Source organism: Accipiter gentilis, chromosome 28 (genome assembly GCF_929443795.1).
Source record: "Accipiter gentilis chromosome 28, bAccGen1.1, whole genome shotgun sequence".
Classification (NCBI taxonomy): Eukaryota; Metazoa; Chordata; class Aves; order Accipitriformes; family Accipitridae; genus Astur; species Astur gentilis.
In genome coordinates, this window is record NC_064907.1 from 3,941,567 (window position 1) to 3,953,447 (window position 11,881).

Sequence of the window (11,881 nt, forward strand, 5' to 3'; positions counted from 1 at the left end):
ACTAGAACGGCCATGAATAAAAGACTGTGATATTACCATATAAAATGCCTGTCCCCAAGTCATAGCACATGCACTCTTTCAGAACACGTTTCTTTTATTGCCTGAAAGAATTGTTAGGACCCAACAGGTCTTGAGTTACACCAGTTTGGCTGACAAAGCTTAAGTCACTTTACTGCAGAAGATGCAGTATAAACAAAAACATATCCTCCAACAATTACAATACCAAATTCAGGGGCATTTTGCAACATTTTCATTTGTCTCTTTCAGACTGCACTTTCCAACTTTACTTACAAATAAAATTAAAGAGATCAAAGAGAACCTTGTTGCTGGACAGATGTAGGCTAATTGTCGATGCCTTGACCCCCATGGGGTCTGCAGTCAGTGTGGTACATAAAGAGCTATTACAGTTAATGGGTTAGTTCCAATTGCACCTTCTTTCCCCAAACACCACAGTAAAAATATGCCCCATTGTCCTGGGTTCAGCTGGGATAGAGTTAATTTTTACAGGAACCTGGGAGGTGGGGGCATAGCCGGGGCAGCTGACCTGAACTAGCCAAGGAGCTATTCCATACCATGTGACATCCTGCCCAGTATATAAATGGGGAGCGGGCCGGGGGGTGCTCTCTGTTTTTTCGGTGGGGGAAGTGGCGGAGCGTCGGGTCCCGGGTGGTGAGCAGTTGCACTGTGCATCACTCTTTTTGTATACTTTTTTTCATTAGTGCCGTTGTTGTTGTTGTAATCTCTTTTGTGTTTGTCCCAGTAAACTGCCTTTATCTCAACCCTCGAGGTTCCAGTTTCTTTTCCTTTTCTCTCCTCCGTCTCCTCCCCATCCCACCGGAGGGGGGCGGAGGAGTGAGCGAGCGGCTGCGTGGTCCTTTGTTACCGGCCGGGCTGAAACCACGACAGTCCTTTTTGGCGCCCAACGTGGGGCAAAAGGGTTGAGATAACGACAGATCTGGCCAGAGCGTGTTGAAACAAATTTGCCAAACGCATTTCTTAGATATATAGATGTTAGTCACAATGTTGTTTCATTTGTTTACATGGTGGCGTTTTGTAAGCTCTTATATGCTCTATGTATTGCCTGTAGTTGCGTATCTCATCTCTGGGAGAGTGATTGGGATTATCATTTTGCTGTACTGGGCAATGTCGACTTATGAAATGATTACATCACTGGTCATGAGGTTAAGCTGGTATCTGTATGAGGCAGTGATATCATTTCCATACTTTGGGCGCCTTCTGTCGGATTTTATTGGTAATTACACCCAATCCATGGGGAAATTAGGGGGGGATACCTCCCCCCGTCCGTTCACCTCCCTCTTCTCCTTCCGACTAATTACAACAGCTTTTGAGAATTTTGAATATCCTTGGGATGCGCAAGCCAGTGTGCTGTTAGTGCTATGCCTCCTGAATATGTTTCAGGTCTTGTTTAGGGCTACAAAAACGCTCTTTAAGAGTACCACTCAGAGATCTCCCCCAAAGCTGGATACTCATGGGTGGCACGGCATGTGGGAGCATATGGGCAAGTATCTAGAGAACTTCTCACCGCCAGTGACTTGGAAGTTCACTCCCGAACAACTACAGAACCCTTATGAAGTGACAGAATATTTGAAAGAAAAATGCTGTGGCTATTCCAAAGACATACAACTCGCTGCACTGTGCTGGGCTCTGGCCAATATCTACCAAACACTGCTTGATATTATGCAGCACCCTCGGGGGGAAAAGGAGGAAAAGATGGAAAACAGGACAACATGTACCGTGGCTACCCAAACCCTGACAACAGACACCGTGGCTGCCCCTACCCCGACAACAAGCACCGTGGCTGCCCCTACCACGACAACAGGTACCATGACTACCCCTACCCCGGTGACAGACACTGCAGCTGAACCAGAGAACCAGCCTGTGCCAGTATCAGTCGCCCCTGTACAGAAAAAGAAACACACAAAGAAATCAGTTCGCTTAGCGAGAGATGAAGATGAACCAGGGTCATCGCGAGAACAGGAGGTAGAGGCAGAACCTGAAATAATTACCCGATCTCTATCCATGAGTGAGTTGCGTGACATGCGAAAAGATTTTAGCCGCCACCCAGGTGAGCACATTGTTACCTGGCTGCTCCGATGCTGGGATAGCGGGGCTAGTAGTGTGGAATTAGAGGGTAAGGAAGCCAAGCAGCTGGGATCTCTGTCTAGGGAAGGGGGCATCGACAAGGCGATTGGGAGAAAAACACAAGTCCTCAGCCTCTGGAGGCGACTTTTGTTAGGTGTAAAGGAAAGATACCCCTTCAGGGATGAAGTTACATGTCACCAAGGCAAGTGGACCACCATGGAGAGAGGTATTCAGTACCTGAGAGAATTAGCCGTGCTGGAGGTGATTTACAATGATCCAGAAAATGCGCAGTCACCCACAGATCCAGATGAAGTCCAATGCACACAACCCATGTGGCGGAAGTTTCTACGAAGTGCACCACCAACCTATGCCAACTCATTGGCAGTAATGTCCTGGAGAGAAGGCTATGGACAAACGGTGGATGAATTGGCTGTCCAACTCCGGCAATACGAAGGGAGTCTCTCTTCCTCCCTACGGGCCTGTGTCTCAGCTGTGGAGGAGTTGTCCCGAGAGTTCCAGCAATTCAAAGTGGATCTGTCCTCCTCCTCACCTGTACAGGCCCGCATCGCAGTTATTGGGAGTAAGCGTTCCTCTGCCCAAGAGAGAGGAGAGAGAAAGTACACTCGACGGGCTAACCTGTGGTTTTACCTGCGTGACCATGGAGAGGACATGAGGAAGTGGGATGGAAAACCCACTTCAGTCTTGGATGCACGGGTACAGGAGTTGCGAGAAAAAGCAACCAGAAAAGAGAATTCTTGGAAAACTGCTGCTCCAGTTTCCCGTGAGCAGTCCCCCAGACGCAGTAGATGGGCTGATCTCATTTCTGATCCCCTTGAAGGGACTTCCGATTTACGTGTGCAGAAAGTGAGTAACGGATGTTCTAACCAGGATTAGAGGGGCCCTGCCTCCAGCCAGGTGGAGGAGAGGGACAACCGAGTCTACTGGACAGTGTGGATTCGATGGCCTGGCACATCAGACCCACAGGAATATAAGGCTCTAGTGGACACTGGTGCACAATGTACCCTAATGCCATCTAGTTATAAAGGGGCAGAACCCATCTGTATCTCTGGTGTGACAGGGGGATCCCAAGAGCTAACCGTATTGGAAGCTGAAATGAGTCTAACCGGGAATGAGTGGCATAAACACCCCATTGCGACTGGCCCAGAGGCCCCGTGCATCCTTGGTATAGATTATCTCAGGAGGGGGTATTTCAAGGACCCAAAAGGGTACCGTTGGGCCTTTGGTATAGCTGCATTGGAGACGGAGGAGATTGAACAGCTGTCTACCCTGCCGGGTCTCTCCCAAGACCCTTCGGTTGTGGGGTTGCTGAAGGTTGAAGAACAACAGGTGCCAATTGCTACCACGACGGTGCACCGGCGACAATATCGCACCAACCGAGACTCCCTGATCCCAATCCATAAGCTGATTTGCCAACTGGAGAGCCAAGGAGTGATCAGCAAGACTCACTCACCCTTTAATAGTCCCATATGGCCCGTGCAGAAATCCAATGGGGAATGGCGACTAACAGTAGATTATCGTGGGCTGAATGAAGTCACGCCACCACTAAGCGCTGCTGTGCCAGATATGTTAGAGCTTCAATATGAACTGGAATCAAAGGCAGCTAAGTGGTATGCCACAATTGACATTGCTAATGCATTTTTCTCCATTCCCTTGGCAGCGGAGTGCAGGCCTCAGTTTGCTTTCACTTGGAGGGGCGTCCAGTACACCTGGAATCGACTGCCCCAGGGGTGGAAACACAGCCCCACCATTTGTCATGGACTGATCCAGGCTGCACTAGAAAAAGGTGAAGCTCCAGAGCACCTGCAATATATTGATGACATCATCGTATGGGGCAACACGGCAGAAGAAGTTTTTGAGAAAGGGAAGAAAATAATCCAAATCCTTTTGAAGGCTGGTTTTGCCATAAAAGAAAGTAAGGTCAAGGGACCTGCGCAGGAGATCCAGTTCTTAGGAGTAAAATGGCAAGATGGGCGTCGTCAGATCCCTGTGGACGTCATCAACAAAATAGCAGCTATGTCCTCACCGACTAATAAAAAGGAAACACAGGCTTTCTTAGGTGTTGTGGGTTTTTGGAGAATGCATATTCCAAATTACAGTCAAATTGTAAGCCCTCTCTACCAAGTTACTCGGAAGAAGAACGATTTTAAATGGGGGCCTGAGCAACGACAAGCCTTTGAACAGATTAAGCAGGAGATTGTTCACGCAGTAGCTCTTGGGCCAGTCCGGACAGGACAAGATATTAAAAATATGCTCTACACTGCAGCTGGGGAGAATGGCCCTACCTGGAGCCTTTGGCAGAAAGCACCTGGGGAGACCCGTGGCCGACCTCTGGGGTTTTGGAGTCGGGGATATCGAGGATCCGAGGCTCGCTATACTCCAACTGAAAAAGAGATCTTGGCAGCATATGAAGGAGTTCGAGCCGCCTCAGAAGTGGTTGGTACTGAAACACAGCTCTTCTTAGCACCTCGACTGCCAGTGCTGGGCTGGATGTTCAAAGGGAAAGTTTCCTCTACGCATCACGCGACTGACGCCACGTGGAGTAAGTGGATCGCACTGATCACACAGCGAGCTCGCATAGGAAACCCCGGTCGCCCAGGAATGTTAGAAGTGATTACGGACTGGCCAGAAGGCAAAGATTTTGGAATGTCGCCAGAGAAAGAGGTGACACGGGCCGAAGAAGCCCCGCTGTATAATAAACTGCCAGAAAATGAGAGGCAATATGCCCTGTTCACTGATGGGTCCTGTCGCATTGTGGGAAAACATCGAAGGTGGAAGGCTGCTGTATGGAGTCCTACACGACTAGTCGCAGAAACTGCTGAAGGAGAAGGTGAATCGAGTCAGTTTGCAGAGGTGAAAGCCATCCAGCTAGCGTTAGACATTGCTGAAAGAGAAAAGTGGCCAGTGCTCTATCTCTATACTGACTCGTGGATGGTGGCAAATGCCCTATGGGGGTGGCTACAGCAATGGAAGAAGGGCAATTGGCAGCGCAGAGGTAAACCCATCTGGGCTGCCGCACTGTGGCAAGATATCGTTGTTCGGATAGAGAAGCTAGTGGTAAAAGTACGTCACGTAGATGCTCATGTACCCAAGAGTCGAGCCACTGAAGAACATCAAAACAACCACCAGGCAGATCAGGCCGCCAAGATTGAAGTGTCTCAGGTGGACCTGGACTGGCAACGTAGAGGTGAGCTATTTATGGCTCAGTGGGCCCACGATACCTCAGGCCATCAGGGAAGAGATGCAACATATAGATGGGCTCGAGATCGAGGGGTGGACTTGACCATGGACACTATCTCACAGGTCATCCATGAATGTGAAACGTGTGCCGCAATTAAGCAAGCCAAGCGGCAAAAACCCCTGTCGCATGGAGGACGATGGCTGAAATATAAACAGTGGGAGGCCTGGCAGATTGACTATATCACACTCCCACGAACACGCCAAGGCAAGTGCCATGTGCTTACAATGGTGGAAGCAACCACTGGGTGGCTGGAAACATACCCTGTGTCCCATGCCACTGCCCAGAACACTATCCTGGGCCTTGAAGAGAAAATTTTATGGCAACACGGCACCCCAGAAAGAATCGAGTCGGACAACGGGACTCACTTCCGAAACAACCTCGTAGACACCTGGGCCAAAGAACATGGCATTGAGTGGGTGTATCACATCCCTTATCACGCACCAGCCTCCGGAAAAATTGAACGGTACAATGGACTGCTGAAAACTACATTGAGAGCGATGGGGGGTGGAACTTTCAAGCATTGGGATACACATTTAACAAAAGCCACCTGGTTAGTTAATACTAGAGGATCCACCAATCGGGCTGGCCCCGCCCAACCAAGAGATCCACATACTGTAGAAGGGGATAAAGTCCCTGTAGTGCGCATGAGGAGTATGTTAGGAAAAACAGTCTGGGTTAGTCCTCCCTCAAGCAGAAGCAAACCCATTCAAGGGGTTGTTTTTGCTCAAGGACCTGGGTACACCTGGTGGGTGATGCAGAAGGATGGGGAGGTTCGATGTGTACCTCAGGGAGATTTGATTTTGGGAGAGAATAGCCAGTGAATTGGGCTGTATGATATTTAACTGCTAAATAACCTGCCAATGCATGTCATTGTATCTATAGTGTCTATATGCCATATCAAGGGTATTATTGTGAGAATTATCCAAATGACTACAGGATGGACTTTTGAAACTGAGCCAAGTACAACAGCGATAGAACTTGAACTGGCACCCACCAATTTCCTCAAGATCAACATCTTCGACCTGCAGACCAGGGGCATGAGTTGCACCAAATGTACTAGCCACAAGTTCCAGAGGCAGCGTACGACAACCCAACATCTCACACCATCTCTCTCTTATCCTGAAGAACTGTTACAACAGATAGAGCCCCAAAATTGATGGACACATTAGAGGGATAGCCCATAGGCTAAAGGAACACCGTGTGTGTGTGTGCGAGGTCAGGGGGTGGAGTCCATATACTTATATATAAGACAAGGAAAGTTGTAGTGGTTGATTGGAAAAAAAAAAAATAAAAAAAGTAAGATCTGGGCATGATGTAGATGGTATAGAATAAGGGGTGGATAATGTCCTGGGTTCAGCTGGGATAGAGTTAATTTTTACAGGAACCTGGGAGGTGGGGGCATAGCCGGGGCAGCTGACCTGAACTAGCCAAGGAGCTATTCCATACCATGTGACATCCTGCCCAGTATATAAATGGGGAGCGGGCCGGGGGGTGCTCTCTGTTTTTTCGGTGGGGGAAGTGGCGGAGCGTCGGGTCCCGGGTGGTGAGCAGTTGCACTGTGCATCACTCTTTTTGTATACTTTTTTTCATTAGTGCCGTTGTTGTTGTTGTAATCTCTTTTGTGTTTGTCCCAGTAAACTGCCTTTATCTCAACCCTCGAGGTTCCAGTTTCTTTTCCTTTTCTCTCCTCCGTCTCCTCCCCATCCCACCGGAGGGGGGCGGAGGAGTGAGCGAGCGGCTGCGTGGTCCTTTGTTACCGGCCGGGCTGAAACCACGACACCCATGGAGACAGAATGTGCTGCTTGGTCATTCACACAAGACTTGGGCACTCAGGAAAACTTAGAGAGTGCTTATAGTAGAGACTAAAGTACAGAACTGACATGATCTGTTAAAACTGAAAGATAGCAAATACAGAGAAGGGAGCACATTATGAAGGAGCTGACTTAGCTTCTTCCTCTAAACTTTTGCCTTCACAGATGCCACAGATTTCTGGAGGAAATCTGCCCCCATACAGATGATCACTTTCCCATCATCTCTTTGCTCCTGCAGAATATTAATTTCCAGAAACACTGCATTAAGAAAGTCACCTATTCATAAGAAGATTTGAAATGCCAACATCCCTACTTACATCCCTTCTTACTGAAGTCAGTCAGAAACAAGAGCATGAATTAACCACTAACCACACGGAAAGTTAAAACCACTGTCCTTCCCATCACACCAGTCATCACTCTAAGATGCTTGAATCTTCCCCTGGATCATAAAGTACCGATCAGTGGCAGAAACAGGATTTCACAGGATGAACCACTAGGTTCATCTTGAGGAGGACTCCTTTACCGCTTGTAGATGGAGCTGAAGTATCACAAGTGCAGAACCAAGAGTCCAGATATATCCCTAATGTAGTAAGGACATATCTCAGACAATTATCAGACTGATCAGAGTACCGTCCTCTTTGCAGGCTGCAGAGCAGACTTATTTCTGTTGTGACTTCTTCTTGTGCAACTTTACTTTAAAAGAACAAGAACATAGACCAAATTTCTGACAGCTGTATCAGCTGTTATCCTACAATAACTTTCAGAAACCAGAGACTAGAATGCTGTCAAACACTAGGTATTCATCAACTTGGAGCTAGGAACAAGATTTAGCCTTAAAAATGAAAATTTTCAGGTTATTGGTGATATACTGAAGTACTTTGCACAGATTTCAGGTGCTGTAGGTATTTTCTATGGCAAAAGCAAGATAAGCAGCTAGTGATCCAATAACTATCAAAAATAAAAAGGTCTAGAAACACAAACAATTTTCCTTCCACCAAGTATATATTTTCACTTTTACAGGATGCATACAAACTACTCAAATTAGTTAGTAGGGCTAAGAGGGAGGTAATGAAATAAAACCAGATTAGTTTCTTTAGTTTGAACAAAAATACTCAGGGTAGGGTAGCAAGACTTGGAGCTTGCTTCTAATCTTCTACTGAAGTTAAAATACCACAGAACACAACTTTCCCTGAAAATATTTTGGCATTCAGACTGTGCTAAAAGTCCTGATGTTTGAATACACAGAAACTGGATTTTTCAGTCAACTTGCTTAGACAATGAGAAGAACACATCTATTTCACACACCTCCTTTCTTTTCAGTAGCAAAAATGCCGTATTTCCCTACAACCATTTGCACTTCAAGCTAAAACCTGTTGTAAACAGCTCAAACCCGGAGGCAAAAATTGACACTAAATTTGAAATCTGGTAGCTAAGCTCTTGCCATGGGTCCATCCATCTTCCGTGATCAAGAGACACTTCCTACCAGTTTCTCTGTGGGTGGCTGTGAGGCAGTATAGGATAGTGACAAAACACGCTATTCTTTTTCCTCAGGCTTATTTCTGCCATGGTTTCAAAAGCAGAAAGCTATCATCCTGCAGGACTCTTCATTAGAAGAAAGCTGACATTTATGTCACATTGCAAATGCTACAGGGTTTTCCCCTTGCCCTACAATAAAAATAAGAAGAATCCCATGAAATTCTATAAAATTAATATAGAACTTTTTTTCTCTCAGCATGGCAATTTTAGATTAGTAAATTGCCTTTAATGGAAAAAACACGTGAGCTATGTGCACATTCCTTTGCAGTTTAACCCCTACAGGCTCCCTGTAATGCATGGGAAGGCCAGGTTTGAAACTCAGGGCTGAAGATCCTATTAAGTGTCTGAGAGACTAAAAGCGACAGCGAGCCATTCAGTGAAGTCCCTGTGAACTTTGGTGCTGTTTGCTCCATAAGGAGCATCAGTTACAGTGGTACTGCACCAGGGAAATCCCAGGACTGAGAAAAACCAGTTACTACCCTAAACAGTGACAAACCCCATGGCCCTTCTCCAGCATCTCTGAGGGAGCAGGGACTAATTCCAAAAAACAAGCACCATGCTTGCACACAGCACAGGCAAATGTTTCATCAGTACCAGGCTCAATTTGGAGGGAGCGGTCCTAAAGAGACTCTCTTCCCCAGCAACACCATATCACGTCTTAGCTGACATTTAAAATACACCAGTTAAATCCCTACCTAAACCAGACTTCTGTCCAAACACCTCCCCAGGGAGGGAGGCTGCTTTCTCCCTTGCAGCGCCCACTGCTGAAAGTGGGAATGCAAAGTTGGAATTGCTGCTGCGCAGCGAGGTAGTCGGCACTGCTCCCTACCCCAGCGGTGTCTGGGCTTTGCTTGCAGCCTTCCCACAGCTCTGTGCTACCCACCCGTGCTCCCTCACCACTGCACTAGGCTTGTGCTGCTTGAGACACTCACCCAGATTTTGCTCAAATCTGTGATACTCCACAAGTGTGGAAAGTCAGGTTGCTTTATTCAATGGCTTTATTACAGGACTAGGAGCCTTACCTGGCCAAACCATTTTACATGGTATCTTCAGAAGCTTAAATAACCACTTGTACTTGTTAACTTTGTAGCATTAAGCTGATTCCAGGCTTAGGCTCAGCATTTAAAGCATTTAAAACTTAAAAAATTAGCAGTCCTCAGTCACTTTATAACTCCAGAACCAGCTTAACAGAGCACAATCATTTTACATTAAAAAAAGATCATGCATTTAGCCTGACAACCTGGATATTAAGATTCATCTCTGTGGGATTTCAAATGACTGAACGTAAATCTCCCAAATCATGCAATGTAGAAGCTGATGGGCACCATCACCGCCAAGCATTTAGCAGCTCCAATTCCTCACTGAAGTATCAGAAGGGCACTGAAAGTTGGCATGCTTATTGAACAATGCATTTTCTTACTCAGCGTGCAAGGTTATTCTTAACAGGTAAAAAATTAAGCAGAACGAACATAATCAGCACAGCATCTTGCGTTTTAAAATATGTAAAATTATAACAGCACTGAAAGACCAGAGTGTGGCAAATCCTCATACAAAGTCATTAATCGAACTTCCGTACTAGGCAGCTGCCTTGCCTAATGATCTGTTTAATAAAAACTATAGTTCTTGTCAAGAGTGTTCTATTTTGTTTATTTAAGTTATAAATCAGACAAAGAGTGACTGAGGTGATGGTAGTTCTGTAGATTAGATAATGTTTTGGCCTCTTGCTCCAGCTTCTCTCCCATCTCCTGCCTTACAATACAAAAGCTCACAAGAGTAACTTGTGGTTTAGTTAAATATCAACTGTAATTAGTCAAGACGATATTCTGGGAGCTTGATGTAAGACAACTAAAAAAGTTACCTCTTTTTTTATTTATTTCCTGCTTGTGGATCCAGGGTAAGAGCCATGCATATCAAACAGATGGGCTGCTGACCTCCATGCATATCAAACAGATGGGCTGCTGACCTCCTGGATGGATTTTACCAACGTGAAACATCCAGTGTCTTAAATCACTTCCCAGTCCCAAACTTTCCTTACTGCTGAGCCAGTGTAAACACATTTAGTGAGTAGGTATCTCTTATTTAGAAGAGGCTACATGCAAACAAAACATACACAGATATGCAGATACACACAAGATCATCCTATGTGTTTGGGAACAAAATTCCAGAATAGCGATACCAAGGCTAAATTTGGCCCAGAGTCTCCACATACAGTGCTGAAACTTTCTTCCACTAGTAGTTCATTCAAACCTTCCAAGACTTTATTTTACTGCTGGTATTCAGTGGTTTAAATCAGTCCAGAATAAGTCTTGTGGGTGGGGAGAAGTGATCAATACAAACAAAATGCTGATCTTGTCTTCAGAGCTACCTGTAGAGGGAATGGGTTGTTGCTGGCCACGCAGGTATTTCATTGAGCTGAAGAAATCCTCTGCGAGCCTCTGAGCCTCTGACTTAACAACCTTTCTCACCTTGCAGTTTCAAAGGAACTAATTTGGCACACCATAAAATGTTAATTTTCCAGGTGTTTCCTTAGAGGGAAGACATGACTCTTCTCTTAATAAAAAAAATTCTCAGGCTCCAAATTGTAACCTTTCTTTTTTATTTTTAAAGCAAGCCAGGGGGAAGGAGGGTGTCAGTTACAATTAGGCAGCAAAGCCAAAGTCACAGATGGGTGACCTCCACTAAAACCCTAACACTCACACCAAGCAATAAATGATAAGAGCCTTATGAACTCAGGAAACAGTAGTGAAACTGAAGCACAACACCATTTTTCTCATAGCCTCAAGGGTTACAGCAGATTCCTCGCAAATCTCGCATTACACTCTCAGTTGTGCTTCCTTGTTCTCCTATGATGGCATGATGGATTCAAGAAGGGCACAGATGCATGGTGAGCCTTCCCTATACAACCCTGCTTGGAAGCAAAGGCCAATTTATGCCGCTGCTTCCTCCCGAGCACATGGCAGCTGCAGGCTGGCATGGGTGAGCTGGCTGTAGGACAGCCTGATCCTCAGCCCTCCAAAACATCTCCTTACCCCAGCTGGAAAAAAGCACATGCTTCAAAAGGTCCTCCAAAATAAACACCGGCTTCAAACAAACTTCTCCCAAGTGTACTTTAGTTGCCAGAATCTCCCATCCCACTAACATGCTTCATGTCAGATGCTTCCCAAGGGAGAAA